This window comes from Artemia sp. Qi Xiang Cuo, chromosome 11 (assembly GCF_049724085.1).
Source record: "Artemia sp. Qi Xiang Cuo chromosome 11, ASM4972408v1, whole genome shotgun sequence".
Lineage (NCBI taxonomy): Eukaryota > Metazoa > Arthropoda > Branchiopoda > Anostraca > Artemiidae > Artemia > Artemia sp. Qi Xiang Cuo.
Genome location: NC_142804.1, coordinates 9,957,648 through 9,968,871, shown reverse-complemented (window position 1 = coordinate 9,968,871; position 11,224 = coordinate 9,957,648). Strand labels below are relative to the sequence as shown.

Genomic DNA, 11,224 nt, shown 5'->3' with positions numbered 1-11,224 from the left:
TTTGATTTTTTTGAAGGACATTTTGTTTTGCTATGGATATCCCATTAAATTACTGGAATCCATCACAGAAAAAAGACAAAAAAGGCGGAAAAGGATTCATCATCTCCACAACCTCCAACGGATGCCATCCCTTTAGTGGGTGATAAAAACGTCTTTACTGTTTTGCCCTATTTTCCCAAATTAGGTGACAAATTGCAAATAATTCTTAAAAAACATAACTTAAATGTCACCTTAAAAAATTCTAATAAAATCCAAAACTATTTTAACAGTTGCAAAGATAAAACAAGCCCTATTTTGGGCGGTAGTGTTTATATAATTCTATGTTCTTGCCTCAGTTTTTATGTTAGAAGACCCCACCAGCAATTGGGGGAGAGATTGCTGGAACACAAGTCCTCAATCGACATAGCTATGGAGCTATGACAAAGGCCTGAGACTTTTGATTCCGCTTTGGCTCTGCATGTGTATGACAACCCGCACCATTTAGTTTTATTCGATAACACCTCCATTATTGCCCTTGTTAAAGGTCTCATACAAGTTTTCAGGGAGGTGGTTGAGATAAAAAGTACATTCACCGAAAGGTTGCTCTCAATAGAGACACGGAAGGAACCTATTTAAGCCCCATTTATAATGAACTAATTAATTCTGATCATTTTGACTTAAAAAAAGAATCACATTTTGCAACATAACCTAATCTATGATGAAGTTTTACCTGGAAAGCGTTTAGCTTTTAAAAATACTCTGTATAAATTAAAAAGTTGAATTTCAATTCAGTAGGCCTACTGTATTTTTCATTCAGTTACCCTTTCACCGTAACATGGAAAGGGTCTTCAAATTTTAGTTGTGCTTTGTTTTAAGGTCTGAAATTTTTTAATAGTATCCTTGGATTTTTATTAGTGATTTTTATGTTATTACCTTGCACTGAAGACGGTCAAGCAGAGGTCTTGACTGAAAGATTTGCATTTTAGTCTATATTTTTCACTGCTTGCATAATCCTCTTTTTCTCTTTTTTACTATTTTTTTGTTTTATCATGATTAGCCACTGTGGTTTCAGAAATTATTTATGATACTACTCTTGGCCCACGACAGCTGGGACATGGAATGGACTATTATAGGTGTCGTTCGTCAATATCCGGGTACAGTCTCGGCAGTTGGTTTGCTCACCGGTTGCAGTGGATTTCACATCCCCTACATTACATGTTTGGGGCTCTGGGAAAGTTATTCAAGAAAGTATTTCGCAAAATCTCAAGTCGAGCGTACTATCACTCGGCGAGTTGTTAAAACAACGCAGAAAAGGTTTAAAAAGGAGGAGAAAGAACCATCACTCATCAGTCTCAAGTCAGCCAGGAAGCGTAAGGCATCAAAGAAAATAAAAAGATCCAAAAAGGATTTCTTTTCCTAGAAAAAATGGCATATCTACCCCATAAGGATTCTCACCCTTCAGTCATCTCATCTCTAAATCTTTTCAATGCAGAAAATGTAGATGTCAGTGTAAAACATGGATACTATGAACAATTTTATCCGCAACATCCGCTCTCCGAAAATGTCCATTTAAAAATTTTTTCCAATGAATACTACTTTGTTGATTTGAATTCAAAATTCTAGTACACAATTTATTTCAAAAACAAGTGTCTACATAAATGGAATATTGGTGAGCGCCAGCAATAATCTTTCAAATTTTACAAGTTATATACAATTCATGTTGATGACTCCAATGTCCTATAAGCAGTCGAGAGGTATGGCTATTAGATATGAATATAAAACAAACACCGATACTACCAGTATTCTTAGACAGGCGACAACTAAAGTTTTACATTTGGGAAACTAAATCATGAGATACTTAATACACCTCAATGGCTGCCTCCCAATGTAAAGTTTGATATAAGACTACAACTTGCACCGTTTAATTGTGTTATGCGAAAAGTACTTTACGCTTCATCCGAAGTTTCTCTCACGTCGGCAATACTTCGTGCCCGAAAACAACAAGTTATGAGTTCTTTGGCTTTGGCAATTGAAAAGTTAAGAGCCTATGGAAACAATACAAAATTGCTCGTGTTCCATACAATCACAAATCAACGCCATATTGCTGCAGGTACGCGTACCTATACCGATTTGTCATTTATCAATGGCGAAATTCCTTCAAATTTGCATTGCCCCTTGTAAAAAGTGCTAGCGCTGTTGGATCATGGACTGATTCCCCGCATAAATTTGAATTGTTTGGACTTTCATCGATTGTATGTAAAGTAAATGGAATTCCACTCTACAATTTATCCTTTGACAAATCCTACAGGATCTTTTATGAAATGACAATGCAGTCCCTAGATCGAGATTCATAATAATTCGAAAATGGTATAAGTGAAGAAATGTTGGCGAAAACGCATGGCATCATTGTATTGGATTTTTCTGGTACTCAAGATATGAGTATTGTCTGGAAGGGGAATGTGCGTTTAGAGTGTAACTTTGACAAACCATTGGAGGAAAACATTGCATAAATCTCGTTAAATAAATTTGAAACCTATTGGGAAATTACCCCTGACGGCAGTGTTTTATTAGACTTGAACACAAATCAAATAGTCGATGTAAGTAACATGGAGCCTTACATGTCAAAATAAAAATCCTATTGCATACCTTCAGATTTCCTGGAACATGTTGAACATGTTCACAATACCCTTATTATTGTTAATAGCAGTCCATCCACTTTCAAACAAGAAGCAATATAAAATTGTTTGATCCGCTTGGCCTACTGTATACATTCTACACACCTCATATTAGAAATTTTCTTGAGCAGAGCGGAAAATTTATTATTCAAAATTGGAAGCGGGTGCAAGATTTGAAAACGAAAAGCTGTGGTTTTCACGCCCTATTATATATTTTTTTTCGAAGTCATGGACAAACTTACATGGAATCCTCAAGATTTATAGCAACAAAAGAACGATGTGGGCACAATGTTTTATTTATTTTTTTCTTATTTCTCCATACCTGGGCACTTCGTCTTGAAAGAGTTGTCGTAGAAACTTAGAAAAGTGCTCATTTGATTGTAAATTGGAGTGGCTAGTGGCCTTTTTAATAGTCGAAAGTGATTGAAGGGCAACTATTCCCCCCCACGCCCCTCATTCCCCCAAACACATCCTGTAAAAAAATTTGAGATAGCCATTTTGTTCAGCGTACCGTGGAATGGGGTAACTTTGAACTAAAAATAATGAAAAATTGAGGGTTTTTTTCGATATTTTTCTTTAAACTAGTAATTACTCAAAACTGTTTCTGGCGTTTGGGGAATACGTCATTCTGCACCGAATGACAACTGTCCCAAACTGCTAGTATTCATGTTGTTAGAGCTACACATATCTAAAAATTGTGTTCAAAGTCACCTCAAGGGGTGTTTAACTTTGAACGCTCAAACACTTCAACAGGTAACTTTGAACAGTCGATGAGTTATTCTGGCGTATGAATTCCAGTTAGAAAAAAACTCGTTTACTGGGAGAAAAGCATTACTTCTAAAATAAAAAGGCAAAAGAGAGTCAAATTAGTGCAGTATTAGCTGACCAAAGTCAAGATAAAATACAAATTTTGCGCCGTGAGTGAGTGGGGGCTGGAAGATCTCCCTGTACCTGGTCAGGGTGGATTGATGCTGAGTCTTGCACCCTGGGAAAAAAGAAGGATCCATTCTTGTTTTTTCGCTGACAGATCACGTTTAGCGAGCCGTAAGAGGAAGGAGCATCTACCTCCAAAACTGCAAAATACTTGTAAATGCGGCCCATATTGAACTTCGCGATGAACCAACGTCCATTCACGGATGTTGGTGGGTAGTTTGAACCCGTTGTGGCTACTGCCCCGCTCGACAGCATAGAGGGCCCAGCACTCGCCGACTCATCAACTTCCATTTCAGACTCGCTCTCGCATCCTGTTGGGACGTCAGTCATGTCGGACTAGCAACTTGAATGACTTTAATCCTCTTCGTCTCCAACACTTTTCCCTGGTGCGACGCTAAGACGTTTGGGTGTGATGTTCCTCACAGATTTTTTAAATCTGCGGGCTTGCAGCATATCAAATAAAACTTTGCTGACGTTGTTCGCAACCTCGTGCGGAGTATGCTGGGCTGAAAGTGGGTGGTCCTGGAGGACTCTGGAGCGTGAAAAGCACTTTGCAAAGCTATTTTTAAGACTTGCTTTTCCATTTCTGGCTAGAATTTCCAGGAGTAGCTTTAAAAGCTGGGGGAATTTGTCTTTTCTTACTGCGGTTTTGTTTGGGTTGTCAATTTTGTAATCATCAAGCATTTTCCTCAATGCTTTTTTTATTGGAGCGAAAAAAGCAACATCCATTGGTTGCAGTATATCTATAGTGTTTGGGGGGAGGCATACAAAGCGAATGTTGTTTTCTCTGCAGACTTTTAACACTTTGGCAGAAAAGTGGAAGACAGGTTGTCACCCAACAAAACTTTCACTCCTGCTCTCTTCTTCAGGTGAGGGAGTGCCAGCGACATAAACCACTCTTCGAAAAATTCGCTCTCAAACCATCAGACTTAGATACAGCATACCAAGCTCTTTTAGGGCCTCCTGCACGCCATGACCTAACATGCCCTCAGCTTTATAGCACATCGAATGGTGGAAGCAGTTCGCCTTCTGCATTTCCACATATCATTAGGGATATTGCTCCCTTTGTTTCATTCATTATTCTGGAGGGGTTTTTGGCAACTATGAAACCAGAAGAAAATAAAACCAATATTTTCAAAGGAATAATATGTACAACTCAAATAATTTTACAATTCTAGGTTTTTCCAAAAGAGACGGGGAAAATCCCACCAATTTTTATCTACAATTGTCAGCCGTCTTTGCACAGCAAGCTGTGAAAGACGACTCTTTCAAATTGTTCATGAAAGCTCTATTAGACCAAGGTAATACAGAAACTTCAATTTTGGTAGATGAGATTTACCCCACCACTCCCATTGATTGCTAACGGACTTCCATCAAAGAAGAAACAAAAGTAGGCCTGAAAGAATTAGGAAGTGGTCCAAAATGTAATTAGTAGTTAAAACTAAATTTAAAAGCTGGACTTGATTTGCGTTTTCCTGGGATCAACAGATTCGCAATGGTTTCCTAAAGGTCTGAATAGCAGAGCACACTCTTTTGGTGTAATCTTTTTAGTGTAATTTACTCCACTTGCTTTGCTTAAAAGTCGGTTAAAAATAAATCATTATTACACCAATTCAACGCAAATTTTAATAATTGGTCAGCACATAACATTGAAATCCATATTGTAGAAAGACAAGGCTAACTTTGAACAAATGTTCAAAGTTACCCCAAAAAAACAAAATACTTGCGGGAAACATTGAACACTGCCGCCATATTGAACCTATGGAATTAGGAAGAGATTTTACCAGAAAACCTAACCATTCAGCTCCTCAGCTATAGAAAAATTTCAAAATGAAAGTCCTAGTTTAGCTTATCTAAGTAAAAATGGGTAACTACTTTAAGCACTTTTTTACATTTCTGAACTGCTCAAATTCTCTTGTAATTTGTTTTTCAGGAGAACACTCCCCCATAGACCTCGGGGAAAGGGTTTTAACCTATGCCCCGAGGGCATATAAGAACGATGTTGGCCCATTTATTAATTTTTTTCCTTTAGAGCAGGGCACTTAGTATCGAAGAAGTTGTCATAGAAACTTCGAAAATGGCTCATTCAATTGGAAATTGGAGGGGCTTGTGCCCGTTTTTAACAGTTGAAAGTGAATGTAAGGCAACTAACACCCCTCCAAATTTTTTTAAATTTTATTCGAGAAAAAATATAACACAAACATCAATAATAATAAAGATCCTAGAAGATAACTTGTTAAGGACCAAAAAAAAAGAAAAAATTAAAGTAACACTGAAAAAAAAATAGACGAATAAAACGTGGGTAATTAAAGCAAATTGGTTAATAATGGAAAGATTAAATTATTTTATCAAGTTTTGTTACATTTTTATACAGCTTGCATAAACTTGTGGCTAGTTCAACACTGGAGGGTATTTTGTTCAATTGAATAATAGATTTGTAAATGGGAGATTGCTGGGTAGCACTAGAAACGCATTTAGGAATTTTAAAGGCTCTATTGGATGAACGGAGACAGCGGGCTTCCGAATTATTAATATTATAATAGGTTAATAGTTGAGGTGGAAGATTATTGTGGAAAGCAGAGTAAGCAAGCGATAAGTTTAGTTTTTGTATGATTTGGTGAAGTGGAGCTATACCAAAATCTGAATACAAATAACGGGTTGGATATAGACGGGGAAGCCGAAAAGGTGCTTTAATGGAACGGTTTTGGGCAAATTTGAGTTTTTTAGTGAAGGACCGTTTTGTATTTCCCCAAACTGATCCGCAATAAGAAAGGTAAGGAAAAATAAAAGAATAATAGAGGGTAACTAGGATGTCAGGAGGAAGAAAATAATTCACACGGTTAATCATAGCTACTTGTCTCAAAATTATTGCTTTGATGTAAGAAATGTGATTAGAGAATGACAAGCATGAGTCAATAAATACACCAAGAAACTTGGCAACCTCCACTTGTGGGAGGATGTCGGAGGAGTACCTGAGACCAAGAGCAGGTTGAATAACGTTTTTGTTGTAGGGGGTTCTGAATAATACTATTTGACTTCTTTTGCTATTAATGGTCATGTTATTCGTAAGGCACCACACCTGGACTCTATTCAGAAGGACTTTGGCAGAGGTTATTGCCGATGGTAAATTGGAGGCAGTGATGAAGAAGTTGCTGTCATCAGTAAATAATACAGGATACACTGAAGTGCCCAGGTCAATAACAAGATCATTGATATATAGGAAAAATAAAATAGGGCCTAGAACGGAGCCTTGCGGGACACCCCTCCGAACAGGTAAGGGCTGAGAGGATGCTCCACCTAGGCTCACACTCTGTACCCTTCCAGATAGATAAGAATCAAACCAAATGAGGGGAACACCACGAATACCGTTACTATTTAAGTTACTTATTAAAATACTATGATCGACCATGTCAAAGGCCTTAGAAAAATCTAAAAATAAGCCCAAAACAGTTTTTTTAAGGTCGAGTTGTGAGCGTATGAACTGTGTGACGTCAATTAGATCATTGAGAAGTTGATAATTTCGGCCTAAAGCCATATTGGTGAGGAGAAATCAAAGAAACGGAGTGCTGACTGTCAAACAGAAAGGGAGACAGACGTCTGAAGATGATTCTCTCGAGCACTTTGGATATAACAGAAAGAATTGAGATTGGACGATAATTACCTATCTCAGTTTGATCGCCCTTTTTAAGAACTGGAATAACAATGGCTGACTTTAGTAAATCAGGGAAAACTCCGTGGGTTAAAGATAGGTTGGCAATATGCTTGAAGGGCTCGTAAACAAAAGGAGATATGGTCTTCAGGAGCTTATTACTTAATCCAAGACAGTCAGGTGTAAAACTATTTGGGAGAGAACCGATGATTTGAAGTACCTCATTGCTCTCAGTTGAGCAGAAAAACATGGATCTAGAATTGAATACAGCCTGTAAGGAGGAGCGGGAGTCAGTATGAGGAACATTAGAAAAATTAGAACATTAGAAAAATAATTGTTAAATGCGTCAGGTGCATGTAAAGGGTCAATTAATCTACCATTTGTGTCTTTAAGGAAAATAGGTATAGACTTTGATTTTCTATTTTTTGAAAGTATATCATTAATGGTGGACCAAATCTTTTTCAGGTTTCCTTTGCAATTGAGGTAATTTGTATAATAATAATTTTTCTTCGCTTCACGGATGAGTTTAGTGTATAAGTTTTTATAATTTGATAGGTCAGTATCACTACCGGTTTTACAGGCTAACTTATACAATTTGTTTTTACGGTATAAGGAGACAATGAGGCTATGTGCCATCCAGGGGCATATAGGGATATTTTTCCGGTTAGGTTTATGAATAGGAAAAGTTGAATGGATAATCTCACTTAGCCTTTGCGCAAAACCGTTTGTGGCAGAATTTACCTCTTGACAATTTATGACATCCGACCAGTCAGTGGTTCTTAGGCAATCGATAAAATAGGTTATCATTAATCAAATGTTTTAATATATCCTATATGGTCTAGTGGCTAGGATTTACTTATAACCCAGTTGTACCGCGGTCGATTCCTGGTCCGTGGAAGTTTTTACCTATGATGAGTTACTAAGGAAAATAGCGAACATAAGTGTGTTGTACTATCATAGGCAGCGCAATAGCGTTACCTAAATAAAGAACGATGTTGGCACAATGTATTTTTTAATTGGGGGGGGGGGGGGTTGTTGGTCTTAGACCACGGAAATTCGCATCGAACGAGTTGTGGTAAAAACTTCAAATAGGGCTCATTTGATTAGAAATTGGAGTGGCTTGCGCCCTTTTTAATAGTCGAAAGTGATTGAAAGGCAACCAACACCCCTTCCCCACCCACCGTTTTCCCAAAAACATCCAATGAAAATTTTGAGATAGCCATTTTGTTCAGCGTAGTTGATTTTCAGATAGAAATTATGTTTTGAGAAGGACACTCCCCCGCAGCCTTACGGGCAAGGGTTGTAAGTTATGCCCTGGGGACGTTTGAATCATGCAAGGGAATTTGCATTGCTAGTTTAATATACATATTAGTAGTCAAAATGATAATATTATTTGATTTATTAAAGTTATAAAACTTAAAACATTTATATTTTTCCAGTAAAGTGCGAACTATGTTCTGGCCTTGGCAAGGCATAGGGGTTTTGAGCCCACTCGTGTTAATTTCTGTTCATTTTGAGCTTGACTCGATTATTTATTATAATTTCTTTTCGTTTTGGGTTTCATTTATTTCTCGATGCTTATTTGTGGTATTTTCATGCTTGGTAGATTACTTTATTTAATTTTTGCTCATTTTTGCTTTAATGGAGATCTTAACTTTTATTTGAAAAACTTATTTTCTTTGAAAAACTTACTAGTTTTATAGCTAAGCTGCAACCCAGATTGCCAGCTACCACTGCAACTCGGACTACATATTAAGTAATAAATGAATGTTTATATATATATATATATATATATATATATATATATATATATATATATATATATATATATATATATATATATATATATATATATATATATATATATATATATATATATATATATATATATATATATATATATATATATATATATATATATATATATATATATATATATATATATATATATATATATATATATATATATATGTATATATATATATATATAAATTGATATATTACTCTGTGAATATTGATATATTTACAGAGTGATATATTCCCCTCATATTGATATATTACTCTGTGAACAGAAAGTTGTTGCGAATGCAAAAACACCAGTTCAAATCATTCTAAGTGCAGACACTGAACGCTGTAAACTAATGGCCGAAAAAAAAAACTTGAAAAGTATCAAGAAAAGAGTTCAGAAATATAATTTAGAAATTGCAGAAAGACTTAAAGAAGTAGATGGCGAATTAAGAGCTATCAGAGCTGATTCAGCAGAACCCAAAGTCCGTCAACTTCTTGCTGGTCTTGGATTTGATGCTCAAATGCAAAACAGAGCTTCAAAAGACTTCTCTGGTGGCTGGCGGATGAGAGTTTCACTCGCACGAGCCTTATACTTAGAACCGACTCTTCTGCTGCTCGATGAACCTACAAACCACCTAGATATGAATGCAATTATTTGGCTTGATAACTACCTTCAAAGATGGGAAAAAAACTTTGCTGATTGTTTCTCACGATCAAGAATTCCTAGACAACGTCTGTACAGACATTATTCATTTAGACAAAAAAAAATTAAATTATTATAATGGGAATTATTCCCTTTATAAAGAAATGGCTGTAAAAAAAAGGAAAGAGATTCAAATTAAATATGAAAGGCAACAGAAGAAATTAAAGACAATGAAAGCCCAAGGAAAGTCAAAACAACAAGCTGAATCGAAACAAAAAGGGTGTACTTAAAAGGAAGAAAGAAAAAAACAAGTCGAAACTGACTATTGACGAGGACGCTAAGGCTCCTGAATTGATTCAAAAACCAAAGGAATATATAGAAAATTTTCTTTTCCAGCTACTTCTGACCTGCGATCTCCTATTCTTGAAATGCATGACGTTAAATATGGATGGATGCCAGATAGACTCCTATTTAAAAATGTAAACTTTAGTATTGATATGGAGTCACGTTTGGCAGTCATGGGACCAAATGGTGTGGGGAAATCCACGTTTTTAAAGTTAATTATTGGTGAAGAAACTCCTCAAAAAGGAAAGGTATATAAAAATAATCGTCTAAAGATTGGAACATTTAACCGGCATTTAGAAGAGCACCTCACTGCTGACGAATCTCCCACAGAATATCTAATGCGCCGGTTTGATCTACCAAATGAAAAAGCAAGAAAGGCCTTAGGCACAATAGGTGTCATAGCTGCACGCCCACAGTATTAAGAATAAACACCTATCAGGTGGACAGAAAGCTAGAGTTGCCATAGCTGAGTTTGTGTCATACTGCCCCGGATGTGTTGATCCTTGATGAACCAACGAATAATCTTGACATTGAATCTATAGATGCGTTAAAGGAAGCTATTAATGTTATAAAGGTGGTGTTGTAATTGTCACTCAAAATGAACGACTAATAAAAGATTTTACCCTTTATGTTATAGAAGATCAAACAATCAAAAAGATGTAGGGCAATTTTGACGATTACAGACAAAAAGTATTAGAGGCCTTAGGGGAACAGATTAATAATCCTAGTATTGCTGTTAAAGAAGCAAATCAATATCTTTAGTTTCAAAATTAATTATTATCAAGATACCGTCTAGATTACAACGCATCTATGGGCTATTGATTTAAGTACCTGGCTTTGATTTGTTTTCAAATGGTGCATTGCCTGTTACGCAAGGGACCTGCATCTTTAGGATTATACGTACCTTCATTTCTAGGATTAGTTTTTTTAGTTTTATTTGTAGGCTATAATAGTTTAACCTGAAGCGACATAGTTGTACCCGCAGCTAATGGCATAAATTTACTTGCAACTCTTGGCTTAATTGTCTTAAGCTGTTGGCTTAGTTTTAAATGCAACTGTTGGCTTAAATGTATGAAGCTTTTCGTATAGTTGTGCCTGCAGCTAATGGCTTAGTTTTAGATGCAAATATTGGCTTGATTGTCTCTAGCTTTTTGTTTAGTTGTACCTACAGCTATTGGCTTAGTTTTACTACAGAGCTTGAATAGTTAATTT

The 11,224-nt window shown here is 36.2% G+C and overlaps 1 pseudogene; it reads left to right on the top strand.

Annotated features, from left to right (window-relative positions):
- Nucleotides 1-4,915: 4,915 nt before the first annotated feature.
- On the top strand, nucleotides 4,916-10,774 carry LOC148946614 (ATP-binding cassette sub-family F member 1-like; annotated as a pseudogene).
- Nucleotides 10,775-11,224: the final 450 nt, after the last annotated feature.